This window comes from Salvelinus namaycush, chromosome 10 (assembly GCF_016432855.1).
Source record: "Salvelinus namaycush isolate Seneca chromosome 10, SaNama_1.0, whole genome shotgun sequence".
Taxonomy (NCBI): Eukaryota; Metazoa; Chordata; class Actinopteri; order Salmoniformes; family Salmonidae; genus Salvelinus; species Salvelinus namaycush.
In genome coordinates this window covers 29,774,837-29,797,290 of record NC_052316.1, presented here as the reverse complement: position 1 = coordinate 29,797,290, position 22,454 = coordinate 29,774,837, and positions in this window count along the sequence as shown.

Sequence of the window (22,454 nt, the reverse complement as noted above, 5' to 3'; positions counted from 1 at the left end):
GTTACTGACACAGAGACTTATAGCAGATCCCACTGTTGGTTCTGTTACTGACACAGAGACTTATAGCAGATCCCACTGTTGGTTCTGTTACTGACACAGAGACTTATAGCAGATCCCACTGTTGGTTCTGTTACTGACACAGAGACTTATAGCAGATCCAACTGTTGGTTCTGTTACTGACACAGAGACTTATAGCAGATCCCACTGTTGGTTCTGTTACTGACACAGAGACTTATAGCAGATCCCACTGTTGGTTCTGTTACTGACACAGAGACGTATAGCAGATCCCACTGTTGGTTCTGTTACTGACACAGAGACCTATAGCAGATCCCACTGTTGGTTCTGTTACTGACAGAGACTTATAGCAGATCCCACTGTTGGTTCTGTTACTGACACAGAGACTTATAGCAGATCCCACTGTTGGTTCTGTTACTGACACAGAGACCTATAGCAGATCCCACTGTTGGTTCTGTTACTGACACAGAGACCTATAGCAGATCCCACTGTTGGTTCTGTTACTGACACAGAGACTTATAGCAGATCCCACTGTTGGTTCTGTTACTGACACAGAGACCTATAGCAGATCCCACTGTTGGTTCTGTTACTGACACAGAGACCTATAGCAGATCCCACTGTTGGTTCTGTTACTGACACAGAGACTTATAGCAGATCCCACTGTTGGTTTTGTTACTGACACAGAGACTTACAGCGGATTCATCAGATGTCACTAAATACAGCTGCACACACACCTCCATGCACATGATTTACCCAGTCTTTATTAAAAGCAAGCCTTCCATAAATGTAATTTTCTATTCACCCTTTCTCCTCCCTCCCCTCCCCTTACTCCTTCTATTCCACCACTCTTTATGAAGCGTATGTCTATTCAGTCAGCAGAGAGAGAGAGAACCTGCTGCAGGGGAAATATCACATGTCATCTGCATCCCCTTCTGAACCCCAATCATCTAAATAGAAGTATAGGGGGAGGGGAGAGAGAAGGGGAGAGAGAGGGGGAGAGAGAGGGGGAGAGAGAGAGGGGGAGAGTGGGGAGAGAGTGAGGGGGAGCGAGAGGGAGGGGGAGAGAGAGAGGGGGAGAGAGAGGGGGGGGAGTGGGGAGAGAGTGAGGGGGAGAGAGAGAGAGGGGGAGAGAGAGAGGGGGAGAGAGAGATGGATAGGGGGAGAGAGATAGGGGGAGAGAGAGGGGGAGAAGAGAAATAGAAAGGGGAATGGGAGAGGGGGAGAGGGGGGGGAGAGAGATGGAGAGGGGGAGAGAGAGAGGGGGAGAGAGGGGGAGATAGAGGAGGAGAAGAGAAATAGAAAGGGGAATGGGAGAGGGGGAGAGAGGGGGGGGAAAGAGAGGGGGAGAGAGAGATGGAGAGAGGGGGGAGAGAGAGGGGGAGCGAGAGATGGAGAGAGAGAGGGGGGAGAGGGGGAGGGGGAGAGAGATAGAGGGGGAGAGAAAGGGGGAGAGGGGGAGAGAGTGAGGGGGAGAGAGAGAGGGGGAGAGAGGGGGAGAAAGAGGGGGGAAATAAATAGAAAGGGGAATGGGAGAGGGAGAGAGAGAGATGTAGAGAGGGGGAGAGAGAGAGATGTAGAGAGGGGGAGAGAGAGGGAGAGAGAGAGATGGAGAGAGGGGGATAGAGAGATGGAGAGAGGGGGAGAGAGAGAGATGGAGAGAGGGGGAGAGAGAGGGAGAGAGAGAGATGGAGAGAGGGGGGAGAGAGAGGGAGAGAGAGAGATGGAGAGTGGATAGAGAGATGGAGAGAGATGGAGAGAGAGATGGAGAGAGAGAGGGGGGAGAGAGAGATGGAGAGAGGGGGAGAGAGAGGGAGAGAGAGAGATGGAGAGAGGGGGATAGAGAGATGGAGAGAGGGGGAGAGAGAGAGATGGAGAGAGGGGGAGAGAGAGGGAGAGAGAGAGATGGAGAGAGGGGGAGAGATAGGGAGAGAGAGAGATGGAGAGAGGGGGATAGAGAGATGGAGAGAGGGGGAGAGAGAGATGGAGAGAGGGGGGAGAGAGAGATGGAGAGAGAGGGGGATAGAGAGATGGAGAGAGGGGGAGAGAGAGATGGAAAGAGAGAGGGAAGAGTGAGGGGGAGAGAGAGAGAGAGGGGAGGAGTGAATAAGAGGGGGAAAGAGAGACGGGGAGAGAGAAATGGGGGACAGAGAGCGAGAGAGAGGGGGGGATATGGGGGAGAGAGAGAGAGCGAGAGAGAGAGGGGGAGAGAGAGGGGGGGAGAGAGGGGGAGAGGGAGATGGAGAGGTGCTCAGAGATAAAGCTGACAGCACACTTCATTTAGGGGACTGAATTAGATTACATTTTCCCCCTGTCATTTCATTTCTCCCCGCCTCCTCTCCTCCTCTCTCTCTTTCAGTCATTCCCTCTCTCCCTGGCTGATCCTATAGTGGAGATATTAAGTGGAGTGTGTCTGAGTGTCTAGCCCCAAGCAGGCAGGCAGCAGCACCAGCACAGCTGACATTTTGACAGACGGGGCTGAGGGTTTGGGATTGCGGCCCAAATAGCACCCTATTCCCTGTAGAGAACCGTATGAGCCCTCGTCAAAACTAGTGCACTATAAAGGGAATAGGGGACCATTTGGGATGCCATGGTCTGCTACGGTCAGTGTTCTAGCCCTCTGAATCTGCAGATAGGATCTAGCATTATGGAAGCTGAGAGGAGGTAGTGTGCTGAACCACACTAGAGGGATGACCTATACTCTGCTTGAGATCTGAAGACTAGCCATTAGTTAAGCGGGCTAACACTGTCTTGTGACTCGCAGGCTACCTGGTGTGACTGTGTGTGTGTGTATGTTATGGGGCTTATTTGGTCAAATCCCCTCTCTGACATATATATACACCTCTCTCCTCCATCCCTCCTCCTCTCCTCTCCCTCCTCCACGGGGTGAATCAGTCACAGGGTTCTTATTGTCCCTGTGTTTATGGAGACTCTTCACACTCTCTCCTCCCTCCGTCTCTCTTTCATCTCTCCTCTTTTCTCTATCTCTGCCTTGGGCTCAATTCCTCGACCGAATAATGCATTTTCTTTGTTAATATGTCTCAAGTGCTACAGTGGATTTTCAGAACACGATGTGTTCTACACAGTAAAGAGCTAGTTCTTTTTGTAACAGTGTGTTAAACTGTATGTGAAAATGGAATTGTATTATAAATTGTATTTTAATGTTTAGGGACTATTGGACAATTAGTCCAAATGACCACTAAAGGAGATCCTAATAAAATCAAATCAAATTTCTAGACTGAATTATTCAGTACACACTACAACAGCAGTCTGTCACTTTGAAAGGCCAAATCGTTGAGTTTATGAGTTTGTGATGGTGTATTTTGAGTGGACTTTCCCTTTAACATGAATTTCTATTCATGTGTGATCTGTGTTATGCTGTTCTACAGTGTCTCTGTCTGTTTATCTTCTTCCTCAAGAGAATGTTCTGACCACAGCGCAGGCAGGGAAATACATAAACCCTGATTGGGGTCTTACTCTCAGACGGGTGTATGGTCGAGCTGGTGTGCACACACACACACACACACACACACACACACACACACACACACACACACACACACACACACACACACACACACACACACACACACACACAACAGGTAAGTCTGCGGTTTGATTGATGTGGAGGCTGTATGGCTGAACTGCAGAGACAGGATCCGTTGTGCTTTCAGAGAAGGAAAGCTGGATATTACAGTATCACTGTCACACACACACACACACACACACACACACACACACACACACACACACACACACACACACACACACACACACACACACACACACACACACACACACACACACACACACACACACACACACACACACACACACACACACCTACAGACACACAGAGAGAACCCCATTTAAAAAATAAAATAACATTTGAACCTTTATTTATACAGGTTTTCGTCATTGAGATAACACCTCTTTTTCAAGAGAGATCTGGTCCATTAGCAGCAAGGGGAACAATGTTTCAGGCAAAACAACTTACATACACTAACACAACATTAAACAAAACTATAGATACACATACAGTAAAGCAATTACATATTACCACCCACACACCCAAATATTTGTACACTTTGACTTGCTCTATAGTATGTCCATCCAATGTAGCAATGATATGATTAGTAACATAATGCATGGCATTTGAAAATACCATGCATTTTGTTTTGCCCGAATTCAAAACCAGCTTCAAATCAGATTCTGTTGTATGGTGTTAAATGCTCTTGTGCAATGCACAGACATCCTCTTGTTCTTGTTCTCTCTCTCTCTCTCTCTCTCTCTCTCTCTCTCTCTCTCTCTCTCTCTCTCTCTCTCTCTCTCTCTCTCTCTCTCTCTCTGTTGAATCAGTAGCAACACATTACACTTCTGAATATCCACACTAAAGCAATCTTACAATATACCTATATTATAAACATACAAACAATCCGGTACAGTATATCAAGCCACTGTATCTGTTCCCATTCCAAGTCAGTGAGACTAACCCAACACAGCTTATTCTCTCCCTAGAATAATTATCAGTGGCGACCCGTGGGGACCCACATTTTTAGGGGGGGACTTGCCTGTTTTGCATGTTATTTTGGCATTAATACATGTCACATATCAGTTTGCAAACAATGTAAAAAAAAAATATATATCATTGAGTTAACAAAGCTGCATACAAACATGGTCTCTTTTTTGTTTTCTTGAATAAGGCAGCTACAAAATACATGTGTGGGACAAGCCAGCAGAAAATTTGAAGCATTGCGCCGTGATTGGCTCAGTGTTCGGTCACTCATGGGGACATTACGTCACCGCCAAGTCTAAGGGTAGAGCTAGAAAATTCACGCCCCTTGGGTGTTGCCATAGAGTTACATTAGAAGGTCCCGGCCAAGAAGGCCCAAGGTTATTGGCCACAGATAAAATGACATCCAATCACGTTATATCAACCGTAGCTTTGATTGGACTGATCATGTCAACATCATACTTTCAAAATCTTAGCTACAAATGTACTGTAGACAAGCAGTCATCATCATGAATCAAGTCGACAATCTACTGGCAAATCCTTTTCAATCCTTATCATATGAAGATAAATAATGAAGTGAAATTATAGATAAAACGTATCGGTGCTCATCGGTCATTGGACATAAACATTACACAACAAGTTGGAAATCACAAATTCAACAATGAGTGGTTTGGAAGGAATCAGTGGCTAACTGCACGCATTGCAAAGCAAACATTAGCCTGCTATTAAGTGGAGTGGCTGTGTGGTCCCAAGTCTAAGATAGTCTTTTCCTAGTTTAAAATTATAAACAGTCAACATTGGCCATGCTGTCAATGAAGCATGATTCGTGCCTCGCTCAAAACAACTGTTAACTCGGAACTGCAAAATCTGACTTTAATGAGTTCAAGACAACTGGGAACTCGGGAAAAACAAGCTACGAGTGGGATTTTTTTTTTTTTTTTACTTTCATCCAACTAGGAAATGTAAATCCAGAACTCAGGCCTCTTTCTAGAGCTACGACCTGAAGATCACTGACGTCATCATGATTCAACCTTTTTTTCCCCCAGAGTTCCCTGTTGTCTTGAAAGTGCCATAAATCCAGAGAATGACAGACTTTATGACAACATTTGCCAACGAAGGACCACTGCGCCACCTTCCTGTTCAAGGGAGCACAGCACAACAAGGTGAGTCCAAAAATGTATTGTATACTGCTACGTAAATTCTGTAATATGCCAGGGAGATATGAATACTGTAACTAAGAAAGTAATACTAAGTGTACATTGTATACTAAGATGTTAGTAGCCCATGTGCCTCACCCTAATAATTTGGACTATTTTCACCTCTTAATTTCACCTACTGTTCTGACTTGGTGGTGCACATGTAGCGTATATCCTGTTTTAGAGAAATGTAATCATCGAATACTGTAAGAGCTTTCATTGTCTGCTTATATGCCCCCTTTATTTATCCTACGGTTCGGACTTGGTGTACAGGGAGAACACCTTAAGAACAGCCCATGTTCTGAATTATTTCGCTGTACATTTCAAAAGTGCTGAACAAATAGTTATATTGATTACGTCCGTCCTAGCTCTCTCATTAATGTCTTAATCGAAATTACGGATTGCTTCTTATCCGCTTGTCATCCCCTTATGCCATAGTTGGTACATCTCAATTATCAGTAGAAACCTTTGACCTTTGTCAGCCATATCAGCTATGTTTTTCTAAAAGGTAGTAAATGAGGCTTTCTGTAAGGTTCTGCTTTTCTATTCTTAGTCAACCTTGTGTTCTTTTTCTTTGTGTTCTGGAACGTAGCTCTGTTTCTTTGTGTTCTGGAACGTAGCCCTGTTACTTTGTGTTCTGGAACGTAGCCCTGTTTCTTTGTGTTCTGGAACGTAGACCTGTCTTTCATTTTTGTTCATTGATTTCACCTGTGTTCGTTTCTCACCTGGTCTCATCAGCTCCCTATTTAGTTCAGTTATTTCTGTTTGTATGGTTGTGAGGTATTGTTCGTTTTTGACTGCCTACCTGTGTTTGACCATTGCCTGCGATCACGATTCCTGCATCCTGCGAAGGCGTAATAAACATCTGTCGTGCTCTGCATGTGAATCCACACCTTTTTCTCCCTGAGTATTCATTACAGTTTCGCTGCCAGACAAGGCTCCACTGATAGCCAGGTGTAGCAGTATTAAGGTGTTGTGACTGCTGTTGGGACTGCTGTTGGGACAGCTTTATGTAGACCCTAACAGTTTGTGGGCACCGTTTGTCTCCGTTATAGTGCGATTAATGTATTGTTTAGTGTTGTGTTGTGGCTTTGCTGACATGCATCCCACCTTTTTTTTTTAGATACATGCTAAAATCGCCACTGATAATTAAAATAATAATACCCGATCTCGTCATAAACAAAGAAACACACACACACACCCACATGCATTCCCAGTACAATACCCATTCTTAACCTAACTGGGTCAATCCCATGTCTATTCTGAGGAGAGGGGGCTGATTCTGCTGAAATGGAGGATCCGGCCATGGAGCTGAAACATTACCACTACGACAGCTCCTTTCTACCATCGTACGGTTGTTTGACAGGGTTGGAGCTACACTCCCTTCCCTCCTTTCCTTCCTTCCAACCTCCCTTCCTTGCTTCATTCCTACATTCTTTCCTTGGGTTAACAGCTGATGTGTTTGTGATTGGATAAATGAAACCCTCTAAGATATTTGACACAACAAAACAGGGCCAGGGAGAGGCTGCAGAGGGAGAGACCTAGGGGGAAGAGCGAGAGGCAGAGGGAGGGGGGAGAGAGAAAGAGCAAGGGGGTAAGAGAGAGCGAGAGAGGGAGCAGAGAGGACAGTAGTTTCATTAGTGAGATTGATTAGATGAGAGGAGAGGCTAACAGCCCTGCTGCTCTTTAACTAAATGTCATCTCTGGGACTATCAGCATCCCACACACACTCACGCTATCAACATCATGTGTGGGCCTATCAGCAAGGGTCTGTTCAGGAAGGCGCAACACACATAGAAATGCCTTGTATGGAACAGATACGATTGTCAAGTAGAAAACTGAATCATGTCAACCCTATTTACTATACTTCTATCTGCCACGTTTCACCTCACTGACTACACACCTGGCGTTCCTGACGCTGCCACACCAATATATTCATAGACCAGACAGATGAGAAAACCCAGTTGAAATATGATCAGTAGATTCACCACTATAGGAAACATGCTGGGTCCACAGGGGGTCTAGAATGAGTTATCATAGAGATGTGTGGCTTTCTCATTTGGTTGTGAGATGAGAGTGTTTGCGGCTGTGATAATTAGGTTGGGACTAGAACCTGAGGAGATTCAACTGATGACTTACTACCACTGGCAACACACTCATCTTAATACATGATAACACCCCACAACCACCTTATAATAACACACTCATCTTAATGCATGATAACACCCCACAACCACCTTATAATAACACACTCATCTTAATGCATGATAACACCCCACAACCACCTTATAATAACACACTCATCTTAATGCATGATAACACCCCACAACCACCTCATAATAACACACTCATCTTAATGCATGATAACACCCCACAACCACCTTATAATAACACACTCATCTTAATGCATGATAACACCCCACAACCACCTTATAATAACACACTCATCTTAATACATGATAACACCCCACAACCACCTTATAATAACACACTCATCTTAATGCATGATAACACCCCACAACCACCTTATAATAACACACTCATCTTAATGCATGATAACACCCCACAACCACCTTATAATAACACACTCATCTTAATGCATGATAACACCCCACAACCACCTTATAATAACACACTCATCTTAATGCATGATAACACCCCACAACCACCTCATAATAACACACTCATCTTAATGCATGATAACACCCCACAACCACCTCATAATAACACACTCATCTTAATGCATGATAACACCCCACAACCACCTTATAATAACACACTCATCTTAATGCATGATAACACCCCACAACCACCTTATAATAACACACTCATCTTAATGCATGATAACACCCCACAACCACCTTATAATAACACACTCATCTTAATGCATGATAACACCCCACAACCACCTTATAATAACACACTCATCTTAATGCATGATAACACCCCACAACCACCTTATAATAACACACTCATCTTAATGCATGATAACACCCCACAACCACCTTATAATAACACACTCATCTTAATGCATGATAACACCCCACAACCACCTTATAATAACACACTCATCTTAATGCATGATAACACCCCACAACCACCTTATAATAACACACTCATCTTAATGCATGATAACACCCCACAACCACCTTATAATAACACACTCATCTTAATGCATGATAACACCCCACAACCACCTCATAATAACACACTCATCTTAATGCATGATAACACCCCACAACCACCTCATAATAACACACTCATCTTAATGCATGATAACACCCCACAACCACCTTATAATAACACACTCATCTTAATGCATGATAACACCCCACAACCACCTTATAATAACACACTCATCTTAATACATGATAACACCCCACAACCACCTTATAATAACACACTCATCTTAATGCATGATAACACCCCACAGCCACCTTATAATAACACACTCATCTTAATGCATGATAACACCCCACAGCCACCTTATAATAACACACTCATCTTAATGCATGATAACACCCCACAACCACCTTATAATAACACACTCATCTTAATGCATGATAACACCCCACAACCACCTTATAATAACACACTCATCTTAATGCATGATAACACCCCACAACCACCTTATAATAACACACTCATCTTAATGCATGATAACACCCCACAACCACCTTATAATAACACACTCATCTTAATGCATGATAACACCCCACAGCCACCTTATAATAACACACTCATCTTAATGCATGATAACACCCCACAACCACCTCATAATAACACACTCATCTTAATGCATGATAACACCCCACAACCACCTTATAATAACACACTCATCTTAATGCATGATAACACCCCACAACCACCATATAATAACACACTCATCTTAATGCATGATAACACCCCACAACCACCTTATAATAACACATACACGCATGCACACAAACACAAACCTCAACTCCAACCTTCACCTTACTATTGCCCCAAAACTCAAACCCACAGCCCCCCCCCCCCCACTCTCTTAAATCATGAATAGTAATTCCCTTCAACTCTCAAAACCTCCTCCCCCAGCCATCATGCTCACATCTTCTCCACCCATATACCCACACACACACACACACCAGGCAACACACACACACCGGCGACACACACACACACGCTCTGCGCTATTAATGACATACACCCATCCCCAGGACTCTTCTTTAAAGGCTGCCTCTTACATGGAAACCTAACAAGTGTGAAATTAGAAAGGTTACAAAATAAGCACACACACACACACATCAGAATAAAGGCTTACGGAGCTCAGAAGAGGAATCGAAGCTTAATTGAAAAGTGTATTCCTTTCAGCTATAATGCAGCAGGCAGCAGAGGGGAGAGACACAACACGAGGAATTAAAATATGATGGTGTGTATGTGTCTGCATACACACAGAAACTCAGACGTAATTGCTGTTCCCTAAAGTCTTTATCCTCCCATCTTCGTCATCACTACAGACAGGGTTCCATTATTTAATATGTAATGAGATGCAAATCCAGGCCTGGGGTGTGGCCAGCCATGGGGAAGCTGTCTGATGTCAGCATTCTGAAGAGAACCAACGCCATCATTTTGGTCATTACATCCAGACAAATGTTTTGATCCAATTCCAGAGTTTGATTAAATAGTTCTCTCAGAGTGTAATACCACTGTAATATAACTCACTGTAATACACTGACTACTATTGTCACGCCCTGATCGGTTTCACCTGTTCCTGTTATTGTCTCCTGTCGTGGTAATTTCCTGTATTACTAAATAAAGAGAGAGAGAGAGCCAACCACACACAAGTCAGAGTTATATTATAAATTCCATCTTTAATATATATATATAAGCTTCACCAAAGCCCTTTTTTGACTCTCAGATCAATTCAGTGTCTATAAATGAATTCTCTGAGAGTGCTTACAAAACAATTCTTAGTTTCATTTATAGCCAAGATACACCCCTCTCAACTTACAAAGAATCCTTTACCCCAAAGAGGAGTATCCTATAGCTAGACAGCATCAGCTATAAATCATCGTTCAGTTTGGTCTCCTAAGACGAGGTTTCAATCTCATGCTTGGTACTTCACTGTCTACCAAAACATTACCTCATCCAATGGCATATATCAATTGTCAATCCTAGATACTCCCATCCAACATACAATCCCTCCTGGATAAGCTCAGAAAAGACAGTGAGCCTCTTAGGTCATTACTAGGTCAAGATAAGGGCAACCTCAGAGGGGACATACAATGGTTCCAAAACTGCCATACTCCTTCCCCGAATGAGAAAAGTAGGGAGTGACTGGCGTACAGACATTGTATGAGATAACTAACTGGTTCCCCATTAATAACGCCATCCCTTCACATGGTTTAGGAATAGTTACAGACACATTGACATATGAAGACAAGCCTGACCTCTCCCCTCTCTGGCCCCAAGTTACTAAGCCCTATCACAGAAGGGAAAATGCACTGCCAACCCTATAGTCCAAAGGGCACCATTCTAATGACAAGTATCTCACAAGCATATGATAAAAATAACATCTTATCTATCTATGTTACTTAGCTAAATCTGATTCTGCCACGACACTCCACCCCCTCCAGGTGTCGCTTATTTCCCCCAGTGTATTTATCCCTGTGTTTCCTGTCTCTCTGTGCCAGTTCGTCTTGTATGTTTCAAAGTCAACCAGCGTTTTTCCCTTTCTCCTGCTTTTTGCATTCTCCTTTTTCTACTCCTCCTGGTTTTGACCCTTGTCTGTTTCTGGACTTTGTACCCGCCTGCCTGACCATTCTGCCTGCCTTGACCACGAGCCTGTCTGCCACTTTGTACCTCCTGGACTCTGATCTGGTTTTGACCTTTTTGCCTGTCCACGACCATTCTTTTGCCTACCCCTTTGGATTAATAAACATTGTAAGACTCAAACCATCTGCCTCCTGTGTCTGCATCTGGGTCTCACCTTGTGCCTTGATAACTATACTATAATATCACAGCTGTTGAGCTGTCCTACAGAGAGAGAGAAAGAGAGGGAGGGAGGGAATAGGCTGAGATAGTGAGAACCAGGGAATGAAAATAGAGGAGAGAGGAAGGAAGTGAGATATTACAGAGAGGAGAAGCTGGTAGCATGGCTGTTGACAAGAGAAAAATACACCTTTCAGAAAGAAGTAAACCTTACCCTCCTTTTCTGAAGAACTCCGTCTGACAAACAACCCCATCTTCCCTCGTTCACAAACCGCAGTGTGAAGAGGGAAAGAGAGAGGGGCAGAGAGAGAGAGCGAGAGAGAGAGAGAGAGAGAGAGAGAGAGAGAGAGAGAGAGAGAAAGACCGCAGCAATCTGCTTACCTGACATCACTGGTGAAACTGTCTGTAATTTACTGCTCTCTCCTGCTCTACCCTCCTCTGCTGTGTACACACACACACACCCCTGCAGCAGTTTGTAAATTCGTTTCAGTGCATACAGGCAGGTCTGTATGTGTCAGAGGTGGTGAGGCAAGGAATGGGTCCTGTTCTCTTCATTTTTCCCCCCTCTCTCCCTCTCTTTCACACACACTCTCTCTCTCTCTCCCCCCCACACTCTCTGACATCCCAGGTGAGTGTTTGTACTGACCCACCTGGAGAGACAGAGAGAGAGACAAACCGCTGCCGTCCATTAGCACCTCCTGCGTGTTCACACTCTTCACAATAAAACACACACAGCTAAAGCCCACTAATCACAGGATAAATCTTTGCACTTTTCTCCAAAAGTAACATTTCTAAGTTACTCCAAACGTCAAATTTGGAAGTGTTTTTGACACCCTATGTTGCTCCTCCTGCTCAGCATCTCTCCAAGCATCACCTTTTGAAGTTAAAGTTAAGCGTTAAGGTTTTGGATAGGGTTCAAACATTAAGTTTAGGAATTCATTCCGAATGGTTAAGTTAAGGGTTGGGGATGTAACGGCTGTTTGAAGAAGAGGACCAAGGTGCAGCGTGGTACGTGTTCATGATTTTTAATAAAACTGAACACTAGAACAAAAAATAACAAAGCGGAACAAACGAAACAGCTCTGTCTGGTGCAGACACACAAAACAGAAAATAACTACCCACAAACACAGGTGGGAAAAGGATACCTAAGTATGGTTCTCAATCAGAGACAACGATAGACAGCTGTCTCTGATTGAGAACCACACCCGACCAAACACATAGAAATAGAAAACATAGAACACAAAACATAGAATGCCCACCCCAACTCACGCCCTGACCAAACCAAAATAGAGACATAAAAAGGATCTCTAAGGTCAGGGCCTGACAGTACCCCCCCCCCCCCCCCCCCAAAGGTGCGGACTCCGGCCGCAAAACCTAAACCTATAGGGGAGGGTCTGGGTGGGCATCTATCCGCGGTGGCGGCTCTGGTGCGGGACGTGGACCCCACTCCACCTTAGGCTTGGCCCACTTAGGTGGCCAAGACCCTCTGGAGCGGGGACCCTCGCCGCCGACCCCAGACTGGGGACCCTCGCAGCGGGCCCCGGACAGGAGGGCGACTCTGGCAGCTCCGGACAGGAGGGCGACTCTGGCAGCTCCGGACAGGAGGGCGACTCTGGCAGCTCCGGACAGGAGGGCGACTCTGGCAGCTCCGGACAGGAGGGCGACTCTGGCAGCTCCGGACAGGAGGGCGACTCTGGCAGCTCCGGACAGGAGGGCGACTCTGGCAGCTCCGGACAGGAAGGCGACTCTGGCAGCTCCGGACAGGAAGGCGACTCTGGCAGCTCTGGACAGGACGCAGGCACAGGACTCACCAGGCTGGGGAGACCTACTGGAGGCCTGGTCCTTGGAGGAGGCACAGGATAGACCGGGCTGTGGGGAAGCACTGGAGATCTGGTGCGTAGCCTTGGCACCACTCTTCCAGGCTGAATGCCCAGTCTAGCCCGGCACGTGCGGGGAGCTGGAACAGGCCGCACTTTGTAATCTGTAATAGTTTGCAAGCCCTGCCACATCTGACGAGCATCAGAGCCGGTGTAGTAGGATTCGATCTTAGTCCTGTATTGACGTGGAGGGCATAGTGGGATTTCTTACAAGCATCCAGATTAGTGTCCCGGTCCTTAAAAGTGGCAGCTCTAGCCTTTAGCTCAGTGTGGATGTTGCAATCCATGTCTTCTGGTTGGGATATGTACATATGTAAAGGTGACATGCTTCTAGAAATGAGGTAAAACAGATTTCAGCTTTCCTGCATTAAAATCACCGGCCACTAGGAGCTCCGTTTCTGGATGAGCATATTCTTGTTTGCTTATGGCCCTACACAGCTCGTTGAGTACGGTCTTAGTGCCAGCATTTGTTTGTTGTGCTAAAATGCAACCTCTGATCCGGAGTCATGGGATTACGCACATCACCCCACTCACCCACATCACCACACTCAACCACATCACCCTAGTAAAACCCAAGCCTAGTTGATGGTAATAGAGCTCACTGTTGCCCCTAGTCACTGGTTTTGAAAACATTTCCCGACGTCCTAAGGACATGGAAAGATGTCGAATTTTGAAGTCAATCTTGAGCGATCTGCCGGGATGTGAAGCTTAGCTACAGCATGAGTTTGGGGAACAACATGCTGTGATTCACGGCAGCACAGAGAGAGCAGCACACATTTCCTGCATCACTGACTATCATCCTGAGCAAGGTGCTTTGCAAATTTCATACAACCAGTTGTTTAGCATGTTTCCAGGTGTGTCTGTGTGTTAGTGTGAATGTGTGTGAGGAAATGTGTGCAGTGTGTGGTCATCAGGCAGGCCATCTCTCCTTAAATGAGTGGTTCAGCAGCTGGTTAACCAGCACAATAAGAGGTGCTGAATTCAATCACCACATGAACATGACAAATTGAATGGAGAGAGAGGGAGAGGAGGAGATGAAGAGAGGGGGAGCAGAGGAGAGGAGAGTCAGCTTTATGGATGGGAATGAGAAGAGGGGAAAGGGAGGGAGAGGTGGAGAAGAGAAGGAGAGGAAGCCTGAGAGCTGTTCTCTGGCAGTGTGCCCGGTTGCAGCGTTGTGTCCCTCACCTTTGCTCAGCGCTAAATTCCCCAGCACTCAGAGGTGTGTGTTTGTGTATGCGCGCGTGTGTGTCTGTTCCCTGACATCTCTTAGCAGTAATAATGCATTCTCACCTATTAATATGTTCTGGATCAGAAAGTCTATTGATCCAACAGCATGCAGTCCTCGCTCCCTCCCTCCATCCTCTCCCTCTGCAGCATTGTGAGGTCAGTCATGTGAAACGTCCTATTGGAATGCCCTCAATTCTCTCCACCTCTCTCTCTTTTTTCTCTTCTCTCCATCTCCTGTTCTTTTCTCTGTGTTCTATGCAATGCACTCCATCTGTCTAGTGCACACACAAACACACACACACACACACACACTTATATCACAGCTCATAACATGAATAAAAGGAAATGAAGAAGAGCTTGTGGCGGTGGGGGAATGTGTGTGTTGGTTTATGACACAAGTGATTACCTGGGACTCTCTCTGGAGGCAGACTCAACCAAGTTATTACTCTCACATTATTACCAAACTAATATCACAAGCTGTCATTCACTCACACAGCGCTTCCTTAACCGCCCTGTAACAAATGTACGACATGTCCCAGACACACTGGAACAGACAGACTCTCACACACGAACAGCCAGACACTCAAACACCCTGAGGGAGTAGGGGAATCGTCCTCTTCATCTGGAGTGGAGAGGAAGCCCATTGGCCAAATTAGATTCCAGCACTTCCTCTGTATGCATGTGTGTGTGTGTGTGTGTGTGTGTGTGTGTGTGTGTGTGTGTGTGTGTGTGTGTGTGTGTGTGTATGCTTGGTGCTTCCTGTCTGAGTTCAGCATCAATCTGCTGCACAGCGTTGTGATTCGCTATGACCTTGGCCTATCGCCGTGCAGCGTCTGGGAGCGCTCAGAGAGACACTTAATCAGAACTGCAGGATAAGGACTGATGTCATTATTCACCCTTTATCTCTTTTTACAGATCCCCCTCTCCTCTCCTCTGCTCTCTCCTCTGCGCTCCTCTTCTCTCTTCTCCTCTCTCCTCTCTTCTGCTCTCTTCTCTCTTCTCCTCTCTTCTGCTCTCTTCTCTCTTCTCCTCTCTTCTGCTCTCTCCTCTCTTCTGCTCTCTCCTCTCTCCTCTCTTCTGCTCTCTCCTCTCTATTCTCTCCTCTCCTCTGCTCTCTCCTCTCTTCTCCTCTGCTCTCTCCTCTCCCTTCCTCTGCTCTCTCCTCTCTTTTCCTATCCTCTGCTCTCTCCTCTCTTCTCCTCTGCTCTCTCCTCTCTTCTGCTATCTCCTCTCCTCACTTCTGCTCTCTCCTCTCCTCTACTCTCTCCTCTCCTCTCCTCTGCTCTCTCCTCTCTTCTCCTCTGCTCTCTCCTCTCCTTTCCTCTGCTCTCTCCTCTCTTTTCCTCTCCTCTCCTCTCCTCTCTTTTCCTCTCCTCTCCTCTCCTCTCCTCTCCTCTCCTCTCCTCTCCTCTCCTTTTCCTCTCCTCTCCTCTCCTCTCCTCTCCTCTCCTCTCCTCTCCTCTCCTCTCCTCTCCTCTCCTCTCCTCTCCTCTGCTCTCCTCTCCTCTGCTCTGCTCTGCTCTGCTCTCTCCTCTCCTCTCCTCTCCTCTGCCATCTCCTCTCCTCTCTGACAGATCATTTTCTCCTCTCCTCTCCTCTCCTCTGCTCTCTCCTCTCCTCTCCTCTGCTCTCTCCTCTCCTCTCCTCTCCTCTCCTCTCCTCTCCTCTCCTCTCCTCTCCTCTCCTCTCCTCTCCTCTCCTCTCCTCTCCTCTCCTCTCCTCTCCTCTCCTCTCCTCTCCTCTGCTCTCCTCTGCTCTCTCCTCTCTTCTGCTCTCTCCTCTCTTCTGCGCTCTCCTCTCTTCTGTGCTCTCCTCTCCTCTCTTCTGTGCTCTCCTCTCCTCTCTTCTCCTCTCCTCTCCTCTCTTCTGCTCTCTCCTCTCTTCTGCTCTCTCCTCTCTTCTGCTCTCTCCTCTCTTCTGCTCTCTCCTCTCCTCTCCTCTCTTCTGCTCTCTTCTGCTCTCTCCTCTCCTCTGCTCTCTCCTCTCCTCTGCTCTCTGACAGATCCTTTTCTCCTCTCCTCTCTTCTGCTCTCTCCTCATCTCTTCTCTTCTCTTCTCTTCTGCTCTGCTCTGCCCTCTCCTCTCCTCTCCTCTCCTCTCCTCTCCTCTCCTCTCCTCTCCTCTCCTCTCCTCTCCTCTCCTCTCCTCTCTTCTCCTCTCTTCTGCTCTCTCCTCTCTTCTGCTCGCCTCGCCTCGCCTCGCCTCTGCTCTCTCCTCTCTTCTGCTCTCTTCTCTCCTCTCCTCTCTTCTGCTCTCTCCTCTCCTCTACTCTCTCCTCTCCTTTCCTCTGCTCTCTCCTCTCTTCTGCTCTGCTCTCTCCTCTCCTCTCCTCTGCTCTCTCCTTTCTTCTCCTCTGCTCTCTCCTCTCCTCTCCTCTCCTCTCCTCTCCTCTCCTCTCCTCTCCTCTGCTCTCTCCTCTCTTCTGCTCTCTCCTCTCCTCTCTTCTGCACTCTCCTCTCCTCTCTTCTGTGCTCTCCTCTCCTCTCTTCTCCTCTGCTCTCTCCTCTCTTCTGCTCTCTCCTCTCCTCTCTCCTCTCCTCTCCTCTCTTCTGCTCTCTCCTCTCCTCTCCTCTGCTCTCTCCTCTCCTCTGCTCTCTGACAGATCCTTTTCTCCTCTCTTCTCTTCTGCTCTGCTCTGCTCTGCCCTCTCCTCTCCTCTCCTCATCTCTGCTCCTCTCTTCTCCTCTCTGACACATGGAACAGTGAGATGAAGAGCGAGAGAGAGAATGAAAGAGCGAAAGTGAGAGATAGAGGAAGCGAGAAAGGAGAGGGAGAGCGAGAGAAAGAGAGAGAGAGAGAGAGAGAGAGAGAGAGAGAGAGAGAGAGAGCGAGAGAGAGAGAGAGAGAGCGAGAGAGAGAGAGAGAGAGAGGAGGGGTAGGTATTCTCATCTACAGTTTACATTTCTTCTCTTACACCTCCATTCTTACATTTTCTCCTCTGTATCCCTCGCTATTCTCCCTCTCTCACACACGATATGCCATTGAGGACAGGAGGCATCAAATCAAAATGTATCTGTCGCATGGGCCGAATACAACAGGTGTAGAGCTTACCGTGAAATGCTTACTTACAAGCCCTTAACCAACAATGCATTTAAGAAAAATAAGAGTTAAGAAAATATTTACTAAATAAACTAAAGTAAAAAATAAGCAAGCAACAATAAAATAACAATAACGAGGTTATTTACACAGGGGGTACCGGTACAGAGTCAATAAAGTGACTATGCATAGATAATAATCAGTGAGGAGCAGCAGCGTGAATAGTCCGGGTATCCATTTGATTAGCTGTTCAGGAGTCTTATGGCTTGGGGGTAGAAGCTGTTAAGAAGCCTTTTGGACCTGGACTTGGCGCTCCGGTACCGCTTGCCGTGTGGTAGCAGAGAGAACAGTCTATGACTTGAGTGGCTGGAGTCTGACAATTTTCAGGGCCTTCCTCTGACACCGCCTGATAGAGAGATCCTGGATGGCAGGAAGCTTGGCCTCAGTGATTTACTGGGCCGTACGCACTACCCTCTGTAGCGCCTTGCGGTCAGAGGCCAAAAAAATACCATACCAGGCAGTGATGCAACCAGTCAGGATGCTCTCGATGGTGCAGCAGTGGAACTTTTTGAGAACCCATTACAAATCTTTTCAGGTTCCTGAGGGGGCGTTGCTGTGCCCTTCTCACGACTGTCCATGATAGTTTGTTGGTGATTGTCACGTATAATCCCTCTCTGGACTCTAGGTCACCAGAATGCTGATTATTACGCACACCTGTCACCATCGTCACACGCACCAGCCGATGTGACACCAGTAGCTTATTGACACTCACCTGGACCTCATCACCTCCTTAATTACCTGCCCTATTTATGTCAGTCCCTTTGGTTACTTCCCCAGGTGTTATTGTTTCTGTGTCTGTTTCATGTCGGTGCGCTGTTCGTGTTTCTTGTTGTGTTTGTTTATTTATTAAATGTATTCACTCACTGAACTTGCTTCCCGACTCTCGGCATACATCGTTACAGAATAACGTCTCACCAAAGGGAAGCATCAGGTAGTGTTTTTTGTTTTTGTGTTGGAGGTGACATCGGGTCTGGGTTCTGCCGGAGGAACCGAGGATGCCTCAGCCGGCTCTTCAGGCTTTCATGCCTCAGCCGGTACATCGGGGTGTCAAGGCTCGGTTGGTGGGTCAAGCGTCTGTTGCCGAGTCTACTGACGATGCCTCAGCTAGCTCATCAGGCTTCCATGCCTTAGCTCGTTAGGTTTTCAAGACTCTGCAGGCCCCCATGCCTCAGCTGGCTTGCCAGGCTCCGGCGCTTCAGGCTGCTCGTTAAGTTCCTGTGCCTCTACGGAGGCGACCGGTCTGCTCCTGATCCCCATGAACGTCTCTCTGGTCGGCGTCCTGCGGCTGGAGCCACGCATCGGAGAGGGGGTGCTGTTCCATCTGCTCCTTCTTCAGCGCTCTAGATTGCCGGGCTCCCACTCCCCAGCCGGCTCGACAGGTTCCCGCACTTCGGCAGAGGTGGCCGGTCCGCTCCTGATCCCTGGGATCATCCCTGTTGTCGGCGTCCTGCGGCTGGAACCGCACGTCAGGAAGTGGGAACTGTCACGTATACTCCCTCTCTGGCCTCTAGGTCACCAGACCGCTGATTATTACGCACACCTGTCACCATCGTCACCCGCACCAGTGCTTATTGACACTCACCTGGACCTCATCACCTCCTCAATTACCTGCCCTATTTATGTCAGTCCCTTTGATTCCTTCCCCAGGTGTTATTGTTTCTGTGTCTGTTTCATGTCGGTGCGCTGTTCGTGTTTCTTGTTTTGTTCATGTTCGTTTATTTATTAAATGTATTCACTCACTGAACTTGCTTCCCGACTCCTGTCTGTCTGTCTGTCTGTCTGTCTGTCTGTCTGTCTGTCTGTCTGTCTGTCTGTCTGTCTGTCTGTCTGTCTGTCTGTCTGTCTGTCTGTCTGTCTGTCTGTCTGTCTGTCTGTCTGTCTGTCTGTCTGTCTGTCTGTCTGTCTGTCTGTCTGTCTGTCTGTCTGTCTGTCTGTCTGTCTGTCTGTCTGTCTGTGTGTGTGTGTGTGTGTGTGTGTGTGTGTGTGTGTGTGTGTGTGTGTGTGTGTGTGTGTGTGTGTGTGTGTGTGTGTGTGTGTGTGTGTGTGTGTGTGTGTGTGTGTGTGTGTGTGTGTGTGTGTGTGTGCTGCAGCCCTACAGAAAATGACATTCATTAAAGTGCTCTGTCACTTTAGTCCCTGTTACTAGCCGGCTACCACCTGGTACTCAACCCAACACCTTAGACACTGGTGCCCTATGCACAATGTCATTGAAGATTGTTCAATTCAATAATGATTAGATACAGTAGGTGGGTAAAACAGTATGTATATACTCATTCTAGTCAAGGCTCATCCTATATACAGTTGAAGTCAGAAGTTACACTTAGAATGGAGTCATTAAAACTCGTTTTTCAACCACTCCACAAATTTCTTGTTAACAAACTATAGTTTTGGACAGTCGGTTAGGACATCTACTTTGTGCATGACAAGTAATTTTTCCAACAATTGTTTACAGACAGATTCTTTCACTTATAACTCACTGTATCACAATTCCAGTGGGTCAGAAGTTGACATACACTGTCATGGCTTTAAAAGCTTTTAATAGGCTGATTGACATAATTTGAGTCAATTGAAGGTGTACCTGTGGATGTATTTCAAGGCCTACCTTCAAACTCAGTGCCTCTTTGCTTGACATCATGGGAAAATCAAAAGAAATCAGCCAAGACCTCAGAAGAATAATTGTAGACCTCCACAAGTCTGGTTCATCCTTGGGAGCAATTTCCAAATGCCTGAAGGTTCCACGTTCATCTGTACAAGCAATAGTACACAAGTATAAACACCATGGGACCACGCAGCCGTCATACCGCTCAGGAAGGAGACGCGTTCTGTCTCCTAGAGATGAACGTACTTTGGTGCGAAAAGTGCAAATCAATCCCAGAACAACAGCAAAGGATCTTGTGAAGATGCTGGAGGAAACAGGTACAAAAGTATCTATTTCCACAGTAAAACGAGTCCTATATTGACGTAACCTGAAAGGCCGCTCGGCAAGGAAGAAGCCACTGCTCCAAAACCGCCATATAAAAGCCAGACTACGGTTTGCAACTGCACATTTGGACAAAGATCGTACTTTTTGGAGAAATGTCCTCTGGTCTGATGAAACAAAAATAGAACTGTTTGTCCATAATGACCATGGTTATGTTTGGAGGAAAAAGGGGGAGGCTTGCAAGCCGAAGAACACCATCCCAACCGTGAAGCACGGGGTGGCAGCATCATGTTGTGGGGGTACTTTGCTGCAGGAGGGACTGGTGCACTTCACAAAATATATGGCATCATGAGGAAGGGAAATTATGTGGATATATTAAAGCAACATCTCAAGACATCAGTCAAGAAGTTAAAGCTTGGTCGCAAATGGGTCTTCCAAATGGACAATGACCCCAAGCATACTTCCAAAGTTGTTGCAAAATGGCTTAAGGACAACAAAGTCAAGGTATTGGAGTGGCCATCACAAAGCCCTGACATCAATCCCATAGAACATTTGTGGGCAGAACTGAAAAATCGTATGCGAGCAAGGAGGCCTACAAACCTGACTCAGTTACACCAGCTCTGTCAGGAGGAATGGGCCAAAATTCACCAAACTTATTGTGGGAAGCTTGTGGAAGGCTACCCAAAACGTTTGACCCAAGTTAAACAATTTAAAGGCAATGCTACCAAATACTAATTGAGTGTATGTAAACTTATGACCCACTGGGAATGTGATGAAAGAAATAAAAGCTGAAATAAATCATTCTCTCTACTATTATTCTGAGATTTCACATTCTTAATATTAAGTGGTGATCCTAACTGACCTAAGACAGGGAATTTTTACTTGGATTAAATGTCAGGAATTGTGAAAAACTGAGTTTAAATGTATTTGGCTAAGGTGTATGTAAACATCCGACTTCAACTGTAACTTCTGCTGTACACACCTTTTCTAATCAAATACTGTCCATAATGTCTATACACACACCATCATATACATTTATATTTATATTCCAGACTCTGACATTATTTGGGGGATTTGTGTGTATTGTTAGGTAGTACTGCACTATTGGAGCTAGAAACACAAGCATTTCACTGTTGAAGCTAGAAACACAAGCATTTCACTGTTGGAGCTAAAAACACAAGCATTTCACTGTTGGAGCTAAAAACACAAGCATTTCACTGTTGGAGCTAAAAACACAAGCATTTCACTGTTGAAGCTAGAAACACAAGCATTTCACTGTTGGAGCTAAAAACACAAGCATTTCACTGTTGGAGCTAAAAACACAAGCATTTCACTGTTGAAGCTAGAAACACAAGCATTTCACTGTTGGAGCTAAAAACACAAGCATTTCACTGTAGGAGCTAGAAACACAAGCATTTCACTGTTGAAGCTAGAAACACAAGCATTTCACTGTTGGAGCTAAAAACACAAGCATTTCACTGTTGGAGCTAAAAACACAAGCATTTCACTGTTGAAGCTAGAAACACAAGCATTTCACTGTTGGAGCTAAAAACACAAGCATTTCACTGTTGGAGCTAAAAACACAAGCATTTCACTGTTGAAGCTAGAAACACAAGCATTTCACTGTTGAAGCTAGAAACACA